This window comes from Pseudochaenichthys georgianus, chromosome 5, assembly GCF_902827115.2.
Source record: "Pseudochaenichthys georgianus chromosome 5, fPseGeo1.2, whole genome shotgun sequence".
In the NCBI taxonomy this organism is placed as follows: Eukaryota; Metazoa; Chordata; class Actinopteri; order Perciformes; family Channichthyidae; genus Pseudochaenichthys; species Pseudochaenichthys georgianus.
The window spans coordinates 32899784-32916069 of NC_047507.1; the positions used below are offsets into that span (position 1 = coordinate 32899784).

The following is a 16286-nucleotide window of genomic DNA, read 5'->3' on the forward strand; positions in this document are numbered from 1 at the left end:
CAGGGGTGGCACTAATTGCCCCTTGGCACAAATTACCCCACTCTCCCCTACCGGTAATTTTTATATTGCTTCAGTTTATAATCGTTACAGATCGAAAAGTTCAGATTCATTTTTCAATAAATTATTCCACAAACAACATACAATTATTACATTCAAACAAACTACTTGTAGTAGATGAAGTACATTATTCAAACGTTTACATTAACTTTGGATAATAACACAGGAGAAACGGATCCTCTCTTTTCCCCTCTCCCTCTCTCTCCTGATAGCCCGTCAGTTTCTCATGCAGCGTGCTCAACAGTGGGCGGGGCTTCAGGTGATTATGCAGCAGCTGATCTGATCTCTCTCGGGTCCGGTTATACTTCTCTCGCGTTTATGTCCATATCGATCATATCCAGCTCTCCTGATCGGCCTTTATAGAGAGGCCCGTTCAAACTATTAAGAGTGAATATCGGCCGATAATGACCGGCGGCCGATCGATCGGAGCATCCCTAATTAGACATTTTGACCAACAGGTTTTGAATTTACCAGTTTTTAATGAATTTTACCAGATAAAAACCGGTAATTATCGGCTAACAGAAACCCTGATGTACGACTCTCGGTCCTATGTTGTAAAAAAAATAATTAAAAAAAATCTCAAAACAATATTTTATTTTTGGCCCGCGGGCCGCCTGTTGCCGACCCATGATGTACAGTATATAAATATACATTCACACATTTTGTACATTTGTAAAAATAAAGTTTGATGGAAATACTTAGTAGCCTTTCTTTCCTGAATTATTTGCTCCTATAACATATCATTCATATATAGCAAACCATGATTTGATTTTTCATCAAACGGTAGTAGTTTATTACAGGTAACAATAACTTACTCTTTTTCCGTTGTATTTGTCAAAGGTCCGAAACTATTTATAAATATTGTGGAGATTCTGTGGGGTGTATGGGTTCAAGCCGTTAGGCTCTAGTCCTGGGTGGTCAACCATGCAGTTGATGGGTTCTGGAACTTGCAGCATGCGTGTTACAACCTATGAAGGTAAGATGTGTTACAAAACACGTTTAGCAATTAAACCAACTATGGGAAAGGTTTACAAAATAAACATTCAATTACTAAGGAAGTAATAAAAGTGCATATAATAGTCTATTGACTTGAAAAATATGTATGCTGTATATCTTGGTATATGTGTGCTACTGTTGGTGTTTTCAGCTAGCTGCCGACATAATGTAACTAAGCTAGGCTACCTTTCTTATGCTATTGCAGCACACGTTTTCTCCGTCACTTGCCATCAAAGCGCAGTTTCCACAACGGCACCTAAATAACAACAGTTGTAGGTACATTTGATGACATCTTAAATGTAAGACATATACTAGATAAAAACGTACCACAATGACACTGTTTGGTCTGCTCTAGTGAACGGCGAGGCAAGACTCGCGATTTGGTCTATTCTAGGATCGAACGGAGGTTCGAAATTGTATGCTCCATACGCCATTGTATGCTATATGTAAGCTATCTATTTATCTATATAACTCTATCTATTGATTCTCAAATCTAGTATTGCTATGTTGCTAAGTACCCGCTAAACCACTTTACGGCAGATGTCAACAGGGGCAGAGCCTCTCTGGTGGTTGACTAATCAGAACAGAGTGGCAGAGCTGACCAATCGGAGCACAATGGACGCACAGGAGGGTGGGGGCAGGATCTCCATCGAGCCGTTTAGCACAGGGAGTGAAAACTCATACTATACAGAGATAATGTATGAGAAACCAATCTGAGTTTGGAAAATTGCACAGTATTTTTCTATTAGTAATATCCCTCAACAATGGTATTATGATCAGTAGAAAGGACCATGCCATGGGACCTTTAAGCTGTAAGTCCAAATAGACATTTTGATCAACCATTTGATTATTAAATTGTTCCATTTTAACTTTATTTATTTTCCTTTAGATTCTACAACTCAAATACAATAATTTGTTCAAATATACACTGAACAAAAATATAAACGCAACACTTTTGTTTTTGCACCCATTTTTCATGAGATGAACTCAAAGATCTAAAACATTTTCTATAAACACAAAATAACCATTTCTCTCAAATATTGTTCACAAATCTGAACAAATCTGTGATAGTGAGCACTTCTCCTTTGCCGAGATAATCCATCCCACCTCACAGGTGTGGCATATCAAGATGCTGATTAGACAGCATGATTATTGCACAGGTGTGCCTTAGAATGGCCACAATAAAAGGCCACTCTAAAACGTGCATTTTTGCTTTATTGGGGGGGGTCCGAAAACCAGTCCCTAACCCTACCCCTCACACCAGATACTGACTGGTTTTCGGACCCCCCCAATAAAGCAAAACTGCACGTTTCAGAGTGGCCTTTTATTGTGGCCATAATGTTTTAGATCTTTGAGTTCATCTCATGAAAAATGGGAGCAAAAACAAAAGTGTTGCGTTTATATTTTTGTTCAGTGTATATGATCTCAAAAATGGCTAAATTGTAAATCTCATACTGGATGTAATTTAAAATGTGAAAATCCTGTGTTGGTAACATAAAAAAAAATACACTGAGGTCAACAGCTAATGTTTAATACTTTTGTGGTATCAAAACTTAACAGTGTTATTTTTTCTAGTGACTTTTAATCCGTCGCAAAGTATCATAAGATTGTAATCCTGAGACAAGACAAATAATTGTCTTAAATTCCTCAAAACAATCTATCTTTGCAAACCTAACTAGCAGAAAGTTGCCAATTGTTATAATTGTAAGAAACCTTTAAAAAATGTAATCTTTGATGTAAAAAATTATTAGGAATTTAGCATTTCTGGAATCCAGCTTGTCTTTAATCTGTGCCTTCAGGGCAAAGGTCTGGATCTTTTGTCCCACAGGGCTCTGTGAGTGAGGTTCCTCTGGTTTCCCACACTCTGTCCTTTCACTGGAGGAACAAAAGAAGTGTGCCTCATTATGCATCACATTAGATGCAATATCTGACCTTTTTAAAGTGGGAATTAATTAATTTAAACTATAAAGACAACCAAACTCCACAGGTATACCAAGTTTTGCCCCTCAATAATGTTCTGTAATTTCATTTATCACTTGATTTGATCACTTGACTTAATGCAAATACATGACTTAACATCATACAAATCTGGATAAAACCACTTTAAAATGTAGTGCATATAGATTTACAGTAAATTGGTACAGTAAATTAAGCCACATCATAATGGTGCAGTAGTTAGCACTGTGGCAAATAGCAAGAGGATTCCAGGTTTGAACCTGCAGGGTCTATTATGGGGTGAGTTGTATGTCCTCCTTATTGTACCTGTGTGAGTTTTCTCAAAGTGCTCTGTCTTCCTCCCAAAGCTTAAAGACATGCAGCTTAGCTCAACAGGCAACTCTAAATGAAGTTATTGTTATGTTATATTGTTATTACAACATTTGAGAACAGTAACCAACCCTATCAACATCTATTGAAAAGTGGTTATTGATGGATTGTGCTTTAAGGTTAGACAATGCTTCCCTTTACAATGGTGGTATGGTTATAGAGAACTCTTCTGACTCATTTATACTCAAGTTTTCATTAGGAGGGGCTTTCACACCGGAGTACTTTTCCCAGGAATAGTTCAGATAGTATCTCGGATTTTGCGTTCACACCAAAAAGATCTGGAACTAGAACTTTTTTTTGCGAACCTTTTCACCCCTTTTCAGTCCCTGCTAGAGAGGTGGTACTTTCCTGGGGAGAAAAAGGTTCCAATTTCTGATTGGCTGGACGAATTGCAAACCACAGCCCGTAAAACTCGGAAAAGTTTTTGTGAAGCTGCCATTGTATTTGCTGGCATTAGCATTATTATCATTAGCATTAGCCCAGCGCACCAACGGAGAGAGACTAACTTATGGCAACACAAAAAAAAACATGGGAGCGGTGGAGATGAGGAGGTGTCGGCGTTCTGGCGATTTACTCGGAAGGCTTCAGTAGAATCAAATCAAATCAAGTTTTATTTATATAGCACATTTCTAAACGATTTTTGGTCGAGCCAAAGTGCTGTACATATAATAAAAATAGCCTACAGTAGAGACACTTTACAGCAAATACAACAGCACAGATTGTTCAGAATATCAGTATGAGAAAAACGACACCCTCTATCCTTAGAAGCTGTTGGGAGTCCCAGCAGCTTCTACTGAAGCCAGTCCCCAACTCCGGGGACTTCCGGCCCGGGACTTCGGGTGGCAGTATACGCCGTGAAGTTGTTTGCGGCCTGCCAGTAAACCCAAAGCAGAAGAAGAAGTGAGGTCAGCGGCTTAATTTCATGGATGTATAATAGAGTGGCAAAGTCCCTCCCCTTCCGGGGGAGCTGCATGGGACCTTATTTCGGAAAAATGATGTATTGAAGTCAATGGGGAGAGAAAGATTATCTTTCGATCCCGTTTGAATTGTGCAACAAATTACACATATGTGACCCGCTCTATCGAAATCAGTCGGAAGTCGCAACGGCTCATTTCAAAATAAACGTGGATTTGCGTAAAAAACTATTTTTCCAGGGTTTGGGTGTTTTGTTTGATTTTAAACAAACAAAGTCTTGGCTTTCAGAATATTAAACTTTTATTTCCAAACTCACACGATAAATACATTCTTTAATCTTGTAAAGGGAAGATGACAGGCAATCTGCTCTTCCGCAGCGCAGCCTCCCCTCCCTCCGGCTGAATGTAAGCGTAGAGTCATAAATAACATCATAAATAACACGGCAGGGTCCGTTACAGTTTGTTTTCATCTGATTTCAATTAAACAAAGTCTTGGCTTTCAGAATATTAAACTTGTTTCGGCAAATTCAGATGATAAATACAACTTTGAAGCTTCGGCATGATTACAAGCAGAGAACGGAGTAATTTAACGTCACAGCAGGCATAACAACAGCCGGTGTTTCTCGTGAGGGTTTTCCCCTGGAAACAAACGCAAAATTACACAAACACACACACGTATACACACACACACTCGCGATCCTCCCCCAGACCAGTAATCCAAACGAAAATATCTTCCGATAATAACCAATCAGATCGATGGATTCCAGAGAAGAGAAAACTTTGAAGGCCTTTTTCTCAAAATGATGACTCGGTGACAGTCATTATATAATGTGACATATTTCGCTTAATATTTGGAGTACAAAAACAATCCTGATATCATGAGAAAGCTAGGAGTCTCCTCTTTCCAGCAGTGTATACAACTCAAAATGTGTCTTCGGGTCAATGTGACTGATTTCGATAGAGCAGGTCACATATGATGTTTGTCAATTTAAAAGAGAATTTTGCAAGTAAAAAAAAAAGTGTCGTAAAACTGTGAAGTAACACATTTCTTTGTGTGAAGCGCTCAATGAACGACATCTCTGGTCTTGCATACGTCACCAACACCAAGATGGCCGTCACGTTAGCACATTTCACCTCTTTCTTTCAGAATGAATCGAAAAGTGTTAAAAGAGGTGAAAATCACTACAAGTCTGGCCATGTTGAGAACTGTACATACACAAAAGGGGAGTTAGTCGGTTCCGTAAGAGCCAGCATGCGGGACCGGCTTTACAAGGTTTCGGTGAGTAACGGCCCGTCCACACAGCGGCGTGCGTTGACGCTTGCCGGCGGGCGTGTCTGACACTCGACCAACAACCAATCACATGAATCTCCCGCCCCAGACACACAAGCACGCGGTTTGATTGGCTAGAGCTTGTACTGGCATATGATTCGATTGGCTCCGTCGAGGCGTCAAAAGTTGAACATTGCTCGACTTTTGAAGCGAGCAACGCCAGCAACTAGTGGTGCACGATAATTATCGGCCCGATAATTATCGGTCCGATATTAGGAATTATGACGTCATCCCGATAAACCCGATAAAAGTATTAATAGCCCCGATAATATACAATATATTTTTTGGGTAAAAAAAAAGAAAAAAATACTGCGGTGTGGGTGGATTGGGATGAGGGGCGCTTGTTTTTCACTCGGCTCCTCCCGTTTTGCCAGTACTGTGGTATTAGTGGTTTAGGAAGAGGGGAGTTTTTCACAAATCCAGCGCTCCCTAACTCATGCCTGGCTGTGACGTAAATGGTGTGCGGCCGTGAAGCCAGGACAGTAAACAAACATGTCGTCGGTAGTATGGGACTATTTCAAAGTTTCAGAGTTAGATAGTTCGCTTGCTATTTGTATTAACAAATGCAATGCAGAAGTTCCACGAGGAGGGAAAAAGGCAACGAGCTATAATACTTCCAACCTGATTAGTCACCTGAAACATCGCCATCGCTACGATGGTGTGTTAAAAGCGTACGAAGACGCCTGCGCTGCTAAACTAGCGGCGAATCCAAAGCCAGCTGCAAAGGCACCGGGGCTTTTACCCATCGACGAGGCTTTTGAAAAAGGCAAGAAGTTTGCCAGAGTAATGCCAGGTAATAGTTGTTTCCATTTCTTAATATGGACCACTCATTGTTCAGGGAAACACATTGACATTGACATTGAATGATTGACTCAATTATATTTATTTGGGAAAATAAATATGGTCACTTTGAAGAGTCAAAATTGTTCTTGGCTTTGTTTTGTTCATAGTAGTAATGCTCATGTCATTTGCTCACTACTAGTCTTTTTTGTACCACCAGGTGTGCAACAACTACAGGTACATTTAATATATATATATATTATTATCGGTTATTGGTATCGGTATCGGTCTTGAGAAGCAGGAAGTTATCGGTATCGGTTTCAAAAAAACAATATCGTGCATCCCTACCAGCAACGCTCCACGTCGCTTCCCAAAATGCAGTTTGGCTAAAAGTGACGTCACCCCATTCAAAGTGAATGGGCAGAAGTGTTGGAAGCTTCAACGCACGCCGCTGTGTGGACGGGCCGTAACACGAGTGTAATGTGAGCGTGCCGTGAGCGTGCCGTACCAGGAAGGGATTTCTCCCCACTGTTGATTCTTGTTGATGGCTCTGTGGTAAACCTTTTGGAAGGAAAGGGACACTTTCTTTAGTCTTCTTTTATTGTACACACTACTCGTGTGCTGCTGTGATGTGCTGTTGATCATTTACCACGGAGATATTCGCGGAGAGACCGCAGCGCCTCCATGCTCGGGCCGGGGCCTGCTTTCGCCTTCCCGGTGTTTCTGTGCTCAGGAGAGCCGCCACGCTGAGCTGCTGTGCGGAGGAGTTTATCCACCTTGGAGACATCGTGGTGGGAAAGGAGCGCCGGGCTGCTGTGCAGTGGAGTTTTCTACCCCTGAGACATCGCGGTGAGACCGATGCGCAGCCACACCGGGCTGCTGTGGAGATATCGCGGTGAGATCTGGAGCACCTCCACGCCGGATATATCTGGCTTTGGGATCTGAAGGATTCACCGGAAAGGCCTGCTGTCTTTCTTCAGCCCTGCATCTCCGGGCCTCCCACCTCCAGTACCCCGGACTCGGTGAGTGACGCCGCTTCACTTCATAACGGGAAGGGAATATCGTGGATGCTGTGCTGGCCTGGGGAAATGGCCACTATCGTGGCTCTGCTGTGCCTTTTGGCTGTCTTGGACGGTGAGAAGATTTCTAGTCATCCTGAGAAGTCTACTGGATTCATGTCTGTTCTGCCGTCCTCGGTGAGCATCCCCTGCAAAGGATCGGGAGTGCTACACAAACAATTACCGGTTACCTTGTCACAGGCAATCAGTTCGACAAAATATGTTTGTCTTTTTTATTTGCCTGCGATGATGGTTCTTCAGGACTGCTTCTTAAGCTCAAATCACACTCTCGCAGACTTTTCCGGTGTTTCTAAAGTAGATGACAATGTATGTGTGTCGTTTAAGAGGAAAAGATGCCTGGATTTTTTGTTGTTATTACTGTCAGGAAATGTACAACCTAACCCTGGTCCGCCCAGTAGTAGTAGTAGTCAGATCGCTACTCCTGCTGATTTTAAAGCTAGGTCTGGGTTGGGTTTCATCCACTTGAATGTGCGCAGTCTGTTAGGCAAACTAGATTTTGTCCGCATTTGGGCGAGCTCGACTGACGCTGACGTCATTGTTTTATCAGAAACATGGCTAAATAAATCTATTTTATCCTCTGACATTGCCTTAAATGGTTATAATGTGTATCGTACCGACCGGCCTAATAAAGGTGGTGGCCATTTATGTTAAGAATAAGTTCAGTGTAACCACATTAGTTTCCAAATCTATCAGTAAGCAATTCAAATGTTTAGCCTTAAATATAGAAGTGGCAAAGGGGCAACCGGTCATGGCGGTGGGCTGTTACAGACCCCCTTCAGCTGTCAAGGACTCCTTGTCTTCGCTAGCAAATCTTTTATCACAACTAGACTACAAGGAAATAGTGCTACTTGGAGATTTTAACTGGGACTGGTTAACTGCAGTGTCAGAGGATTTAAAAAACCTTTGTATCTCTTTATATGTTACTCAGATTGTTGACAGTCCTACTCGCCCTAACATTAAAGAGCCTGTGACAGCATCCCAACAACTGTTGTGCAATGAAATATTGTGCTACTAGTAATCTCGAACCGTCAGTTTAAAAAAGAAAAAGCGATACCGTTCCGTTAAATATCAATAATTTCGAACATCGCGGGGAAATTCCTTCGACTCATTTTGAAGTTTTGGGGGAAGCCGGAAGTGACGTCAATGCGGGAACGCTTCGAGAGCCAAACACGGACAAAGTGTGTTGTCATGCGTAGAAATGGTGAATTACTGAGATTAGGCACCTTAATAACGTTTTAATGAAGTTGACTACAGTATATTGATATTTGTCAGTGCTTTCATGTCAATTTGGCGACATAAACATAAATGATCGTGGTGAAGATGATGATTACATTAGGATTAAAAATCGGGAGTGAGAGCTGCTGAATTTCCTCCCGTCGGATGTGATATAAAAACAAATCGATTATTTTTGTGGTTGTAAACTCAAGTGGATGAAACTACATTTATTAGTGCTTTCATGTCAATTAGGCGAACATATGATACATTAAATGATCTTGAGGATGATGATTAAAAATCGTTTGTTTGAGCCGGTCTGCATTTCCTGATGAGAAAACAAACCGATGCTTTTTGTAGTTGTAGTACACCAACAACATGGATTAAACATGTGTTTTTTCTACCACAATGTTGGGGAAATTAATGGATAAAATGCACGGATTATTATTATTATTCCCACTCCGATCGGGACACTAGGTCCACCGTTTCCCCGCAGCGAGGCTCCCCCCGTTGACAGTTTACGTGGGCTGGGTGCAATGGCGGACTGGCCATCGGGACGAATCCCGATGGGCCGGTACCGAAGTGGGCCGGTCGGATAAGTAACTAGCACATCCCCCATAGGCGGCGCGTGAGGCTCAGGTTTGGGAAGGCTAAATAACTTCTTTTACCTGACGCTGCCCGCCTCCGGCGTCTATAGAAAATAGATCAACTCAGTGTGCGGAGTTTAAATCTCTCAAGTCATATTACAGGATAAAGAAAATACAGTTTAAACTGCCGTATGCAGAGAAGACGCCGACGTGTCGCACTTATCATTCATATCACATCATCAATCAGATCATCGATCATATAATATCATAATATATCATATATTTCCTTATCTGAGTCAGCTTCTCCAGCCTCATCTGGCCGTGCAACACTCGCAGTGTCACAGACTGTATGCAGAAGTATTATTTAACACATTATGTTGACGAAACACTCGAGACAAATGTAATTAAAGTCAGATCCACTCGTGTCTTAGACGTGAACGCGCTCTCAGCTGGAGAGAGAAACCCTGGCTTGATTTACCGAGTTGATAACCAGCGTCGTAGGACCGCTTAGCGAGATCTCGTTTGTTAGTTTGTTGTTGTTAGTTTGTTTGTTACTCAAACATATCCAGGGTCTGTTGAACTGGCTTCGTAATACAGGGCACAGGTGGCTAGTAGCGCTAATGTCAAAGACACAGACATTATACATTATATTTGTATTTTACCAGGATGCAGTGACACAAATATTTACATATTTACATTTACTATCTACAGCACCCGCCGCCCATGACATCCCCCACTCCCCCCGTTGACAATTTACTAGCGGTACCGACGTGGGCCGGTCGAGAGTCTCGGGATGATTTTTAGTCCCATTCCACCACTGGCTACATGACCATATGATCGCCCATATTGACGCACCTCATTCCTAAACTTCTAACAGATACAACATAAACCGATCCTTCAGCCTCATATGAGCTCTCAGACACGTTCAACATTAACCTGTCATCGCTGTCTGAGCTTGCTGCTGTGTGCGCCGTCGTGCGTTTACATCTGACTGTATATATATAAAGGTTTACATGCAGGTGCTGGGATCCTGGACGGTGTAGCTGGAGCGCTGTGCCCGCAATGACGTCACCCATCATTTGGCGGGACTTGAAGAATCCGCGAAAAGATCCAGAAAATTGTCAACATTGAAGGGCAGATTAATGGTTATCAAAGTACAAATATCCAAAATCAGTTCAGTAACGGTTTTCAAGGGGACAATATGTACTCAAATTGATGGGTTTGGATGATGGGGGAAAACCGTGTCACAGGCTCTTTAAGTCCCCTAATAAATCCTCCCTAATTGATCTCATTTGAACTAATGTTCCCTATAAATACTTATCTTTGGGAGTATTTGTGAATGATCTGAGTGATCACTGTGTTGTAGCCACAATTAGAGACACTAAGGCAGGGCTCGAGCTTAAGGACGTCCCGTAGTCCCGGGGCCGAAAAAAATAGTGTTTGGGAGGATAAAAAAAAAATTTGGGACGAATTTGGGACGAGAGTTCAAATAAAAAATACCCTGCTAACTCTACTACAAACGGCGATGAAAATGAAACCGACTGCACGTTTTGTGTAGCACACAGTAATTAAACCTCCTTGTCAACATAGATACACACGCACAAAGCATTTAGCAACCCGCTAAATATACACACACACACACACACACACACACACACACACCAGAGATGTTCATAAGTCTTTTTTTGCAAGTCCAAGTCAAGTCTCAAGTCTTTGGTCACGAGTCCAAGTCAAGTCTCAAGTCTTTGTGGGGTGAGACTTGATCAAGTCTCAAGTCTTTGGTCACAAGTCCAAGTCAAGTCTCAAGTCTTTGTGGGGTGAGACTTGATCAAGTCTCAAGTCTTTGGTCACGAGTCCAAGTCAAGTCTCAAGTCTCTAAACAAATAAAAGTCTCATGTCTCTTCTGGTTGTACTAAGCCTTCTATTGTCTGCTGCTATCCAGTCTGTTAAGAATACTGCACAGCTATATCTAAGAAATTCAAAGCATTTACTGTTATTATCACTCCTATATTTATTAGCATACAGTATCAGTACTGATTAGTTGTTTGTTATATGATCACTTTAAACAGGCTATTGCAATGCAATATGATTAACGTTACCGACCTTTTTTATGTCATGTCAAGAGTTGGATGTCAACGCCACTCAACTCAAACAAGTGTGACAAGCAATTCACTAATCTTTTCAAATATTCAGTTACAAAGCTAGCAGCAAGCTAAGTTAACATTACATAGCTGATGCTGAGCTAAACATGTTTGCTAACCGTCCATATGCGTTAATGTGACTGACGGACCTCTCCGGGTGAGTTTTCAAGTGCCTGATGAAATTCGAGCCCGGCTCAAGTAACTGGATGGCCTACCTGCCTGTCAGCCTTCCATCTGGGCACAAATGTATCTCGTGCCCTCATTGGTCATGTGCGCGTTCGTGTGTGTTGGAGGAGGCGGGCTCTATAAGGAAGTAGCAGCCTCGAGCAGATTATCTCCGGTTGTGTATTTTCAAATTCTAGCGATCTCGAGCCGGTTTCTCTCAAATGTACCTACCCCACCTTTAATACGCCAACAATAGAAAACACAATGATTGTTCACGAGTCCCAACACACGAGTCCAAGTCGAGTCTGAAGTCTTTTGGTCACGAGTCCAAGTCAAGTCTGGAGTCTCTGTGTGTGCGACTTAAGTGCGACTCGAGTCCGAGTCGCAGACTCGAGTCCCCATCTCTGACACACACACACACACACACACACACACACACACACACACACACACACAGTACGTAGCTAAAGATGTGCTGCTGCTGGCTATCAGCCACCCGCACAGCTGGCTGTGATGCCTCGAGCTCAAACACACTCAGAATGTAGCTAGACCCGCGAATTCCTGTCCCGCGAATTCGCGGGTCTAGCTAAGTGTGTGTATTTCACGGGTTGAGTGATATACAATGAAAGACAATGGCATCCCGTGGAGGAATTCAGCAATTTTTTACCGTTACATCGAGAAAACGCACAGCAGAACCGGCACTGATTGGCTGAAATTATGTTTCGGCGGCACAGTTTACTATTGAGACTTTTGCAACGTGCTGGTTGCTGCTGTTTGGCTCGGGGGCTCCGCCCGGTAATGATAAACTAATGGGCAAGGCCAGGCAGGAAACATGTGATTTATCAGTAACTTTAGACATCGTAACACAATTTTAAACGAGATTTTATTGTAGATTATACATTTTAGTGATACCAATTGTATTATATTTACCTTGTTCATTAAAAAGAAAAATATAAAATATATATTTTTTTTTATATATTTTTTTTAATTACATTTTTTTTTTTTGTATGTGGGAAGAGGTGGGGCGGCGCCCCTAGCGCCCCTATGGGCCGGCCGCCACTGGAGATGACGATAACGTTACCTTAACTATGAGGAGTCAAAACAGCTCAGATCATGTTACTAACTTTAACCACTTATTTATTTACTTACTCCTCTTCATCCCCTATGGGTAATAAGGCTGAGATGAGAACTCTCCATCGCATCCATCCTTAGCAATATGCTGCACCTCTCCCCATTTACTAGGGATGGGTAGTGTGCGAGGGGGCGGGGCAGTTTACACACTCGCGGCTGCAACATGCATGCAACACACACACACACACACACACACACACACACACACACACAATGATAATTTAAAAAAAATGTTTTTATGAAAGAAAAAAAAACACAGCATGTATTTTCTGTAAATCCATGAGTATGCATAATATATAATAGTAGGCTGCACACTCTATTGTTCAACTTTTACATTTCTATTTGCAGGTTGCCTCAAATGCCTCGAGCTCAAACAAATATGAGGCAAAAAGAAAACGCAAATGGTTGCCGGAGTGGAAAAAAACCTTCCCATTTGCTGAATTTGATGCAGAGACAGGCATGAAGTTCTGCAAAAGCTGTCGTACTTTTCCCAGTCTTGCGAAAGGGAACAACCTTTTCGTTGGTGTGGGTGGTGGCAAAATCCGGATAAAAACACTCCAAGAACACAGCAAAACGACATCACATTCTGACTGCGAAGGCGCTCAGGCTGCGAAAGTAAACCCAAGCCCATGGCTTGTGTCCTACAAAAGATGTCAGAGAAAAGACGACAAAGCTATTTAATATAGCTTACTTTGTGGCAAAAGAAGAAGCCCCCTTCACCATGTTTCCAAGCCTAGTTGACTTGCATCACAAAAATGGTCTGCACCTTGGTGACACTTACAAGAACGACAATGCCTGTCGCACCTTTGTCCAGGCCATAGGTCAATCTATGAAGGATGACCTGGTGGAGAAACTAAAAAACACACACTTCTTCTCTGTCATGTCCGATTCCAGTGTTGACCGCTCCGTGAAAGATCAGGAGATGGTCTACTTGACACATGTGGAAAATGGCAAACCTGTCAATCAATTTGTGGACATTGTTTCATTGGAGCATGCCCACAGCCAAGGCATCCTTGACGCAACACTTGTTGGTTTGAGGAATGTGGGCCTGACTGAGCAAGACTTGAAATCCCGGATGGTTGGCTTCGGCTGTGATGGTGCATCTGTGATGATGGGAATTCACAATGGAGTGGCAGCCAAGCTGAAACAAATGTGTCCCTCAATTGTACCAATCTGGTGTGTGGCTCACAGACTGGAGCTGTCAGCGCTTGACAGCATCAAATCAGTGCCTCTGCTGGCTGAATTAAAGGAGACACTGAATGGTGTCTACAAGCACTACTCCCACTCTGCAAAAGCTTCCCGTGAGCTCCATGCACTTGGGAAAGTTATGGGCATAAATGTGGTCAAACCAGGTAACATTGATGGGACAAGATGGCTTCCACTTATGTCCAGGGCCCTTGAAGGTTTGGTGAAAAACTTCAACGTTACCCTGGTTCACTTTGAGAACCATGCTAGTGATCCAAATGACAGGGAGGCAAGTGCCTTAATGAAAGGGAGAGCACGTGCCATTCATCGGTCCCTGACACAGTACAAGATGGTGATGTTCATTCACTTGGTGTTGGACATTCTTCAGGAGCTGAAGCAGCTCAGCCTGCTGTTTCAGAGGGATGGACTGACCTTGCAGATGGTCTCTGATGGACTACAAACGACAACATTGTCACTTGTAGACATGCAGGTCAGTAACATTTGTTTTGATTAATTGTTGAACATTAACAATTGAATATATAGGAATTGGTAAAACTGGTATTTATATAATCCCTAAATATGAAAAACTGTAAAGATATTTTGTCCTTTGTGATTATATTATTGAAAAACTGTGGAAGTATTTTTTGCTGTTATGAGTAAATATTCCATATATTATACACATTTCAAATATTTATTATTATAGTCACAATATAACATACTTTAAAACGTTTTCATTTTATGGATTACAATGAGTAAAATGTTTTTTCTTTTTATTACAAACCTAGACAGACCCAGGCCCAAGGCTTCAGAAGGTACTGGATGAGGTTGGACCTGGAAACACCTGGCAGAATGTCCAGCTCAACAGGAGGGAAACGGACAATTCCACCTTCAACTCACTAAAGCTCCGCCCTCATTAACGACCTGTGCAGGTTTCCGTCAGCACGCTTTGGGAATCTGGAGACAGGGATTCTGAAGGCAACCTCCACCCTCTTTGATCTGTCTAACTGGCCAGAAGACACAGCTGAACTGGGGACATTTGGCAATGCTGAGCTCATGGAATTCATGGAGCATTTCCAATCCAACCTTGCAGAATGCGGGGACTTTACTTCTGGAGAGGCAGCTAAGAGAGAGTGGCTTGACCTGAAAGTCCTCGTACAGCGTCACTACAGGCACATTGAACCCCAGGTGCTGTGGCAGAGGCTACTTATGGGTGCTATTGGAAGGGAAGACCAGTTTAAGCAAATTAAGGTCATAGTGGAGATCACACAAGTGCTCCCCATGAGTTCATCTTGCTGCGAGCGTGGATTCTCCAGCATGAAGAGAATTAAGTCAGACTGGAGGTCTTGCTTGTCTAACGAGATGCTTAGCTTCCTCCTGCACATCTCAGTTTATGGCCCTCCTGCACAGCAATTCAATGCAGAGAAAGCGGTCACCAAGTGGTGGAGTAGTGGCTGCGGGACCAGAAGGCCCCAGTTCCAAGACTAATTAATATGTCAAGGTCTCCTGACTGTGTTACAGTCATCCTGGTTACTGGTTACTCTGGGTTCTGTCTTCAGGACAGAGTGTTGGATTTTTGTTAATTGGATGGGACTTGATAGGAGTAACTTTCTTGTCTGTGTTTTTAAAATATATTATTTGTTTATGTGTTTATCTGATTTACTCAAATAAAAAGGTTGATGAATTATCATCTAATGATTTGTATGTTGTATTTATGTTAAAGGTAACTTTGAATGATTTTAACTAATGATAATGTAGAAAAACTAATATTTTAAATTCGGGACGGTCCACATTAATTTCGGGATGGCTTAGATTGTATTTCGGGACGGTTCCGGGAGGATGGTGAAAAAAGTTAGTCGAGAGCCCTGCTCCTCTGACAGATGCTTGCTGTGTGTTGTTACAGAAACTGAGAGCCACCTGGAGGGAAAAATATGCCTTTGCCCAATGCGAAGGTTTAAAAAAAAAAAAAAAAATCTATCATAAATTGAGCAAAAAATAATTGATCTTGTTATATTTTCAGTTTGTAATCACTGTCGTTCATTTTGAATATCGAATATATATATTTTTTCATTTATGAAAATCAATTTGATTAACCCTTCGCTCTACCCATGAGGATGGGAGGTTTCCTGGAGAGCAGCTGTTTCCTGAAGTGTGCCAAATCCCTTTGGAGAATGACTTGGCTGCTGGTGGAGTGGGAGGTATTTTCCCACACTTATAATTAGCAGAAAACAGGCATGTTTTGGTATACAAAGACATCTATGGAAATATCCATCAACATAAGTAGTTTAACATTTAATTAAGAGAAAGATATTTCTGACAAATATTGTATAATGCTTCATGTTGAAAAACAATATCTGCCTACATCTTATTAAAGATTTGAGAAAGTT

General features: G+C 42.0%; 1 long non-coding RNA gene across 1 annotated transcript; it reads right to left on the bottom strand.

The window, feature by feature from the left end:
* Positions 1 to 885: 885 nt before the first annotated feature.
* On the bottom strand, positions 886 to 1511 carry LOC117446639 (uncharacterized). The gene is made up of 3 exons (XR_004552169.1): positions 1381 to 1511; positions 1240 to 1309; positions 886 to 1025 (listed from the first exon to the last, which is right to left on the bottom strand). It is a non-coding gene; the product is annotated as an uncharacterized lncRNA (long non-coding RNA).
* Positions 1512 to 16286: the final 14775 nt, after the last annotated feature.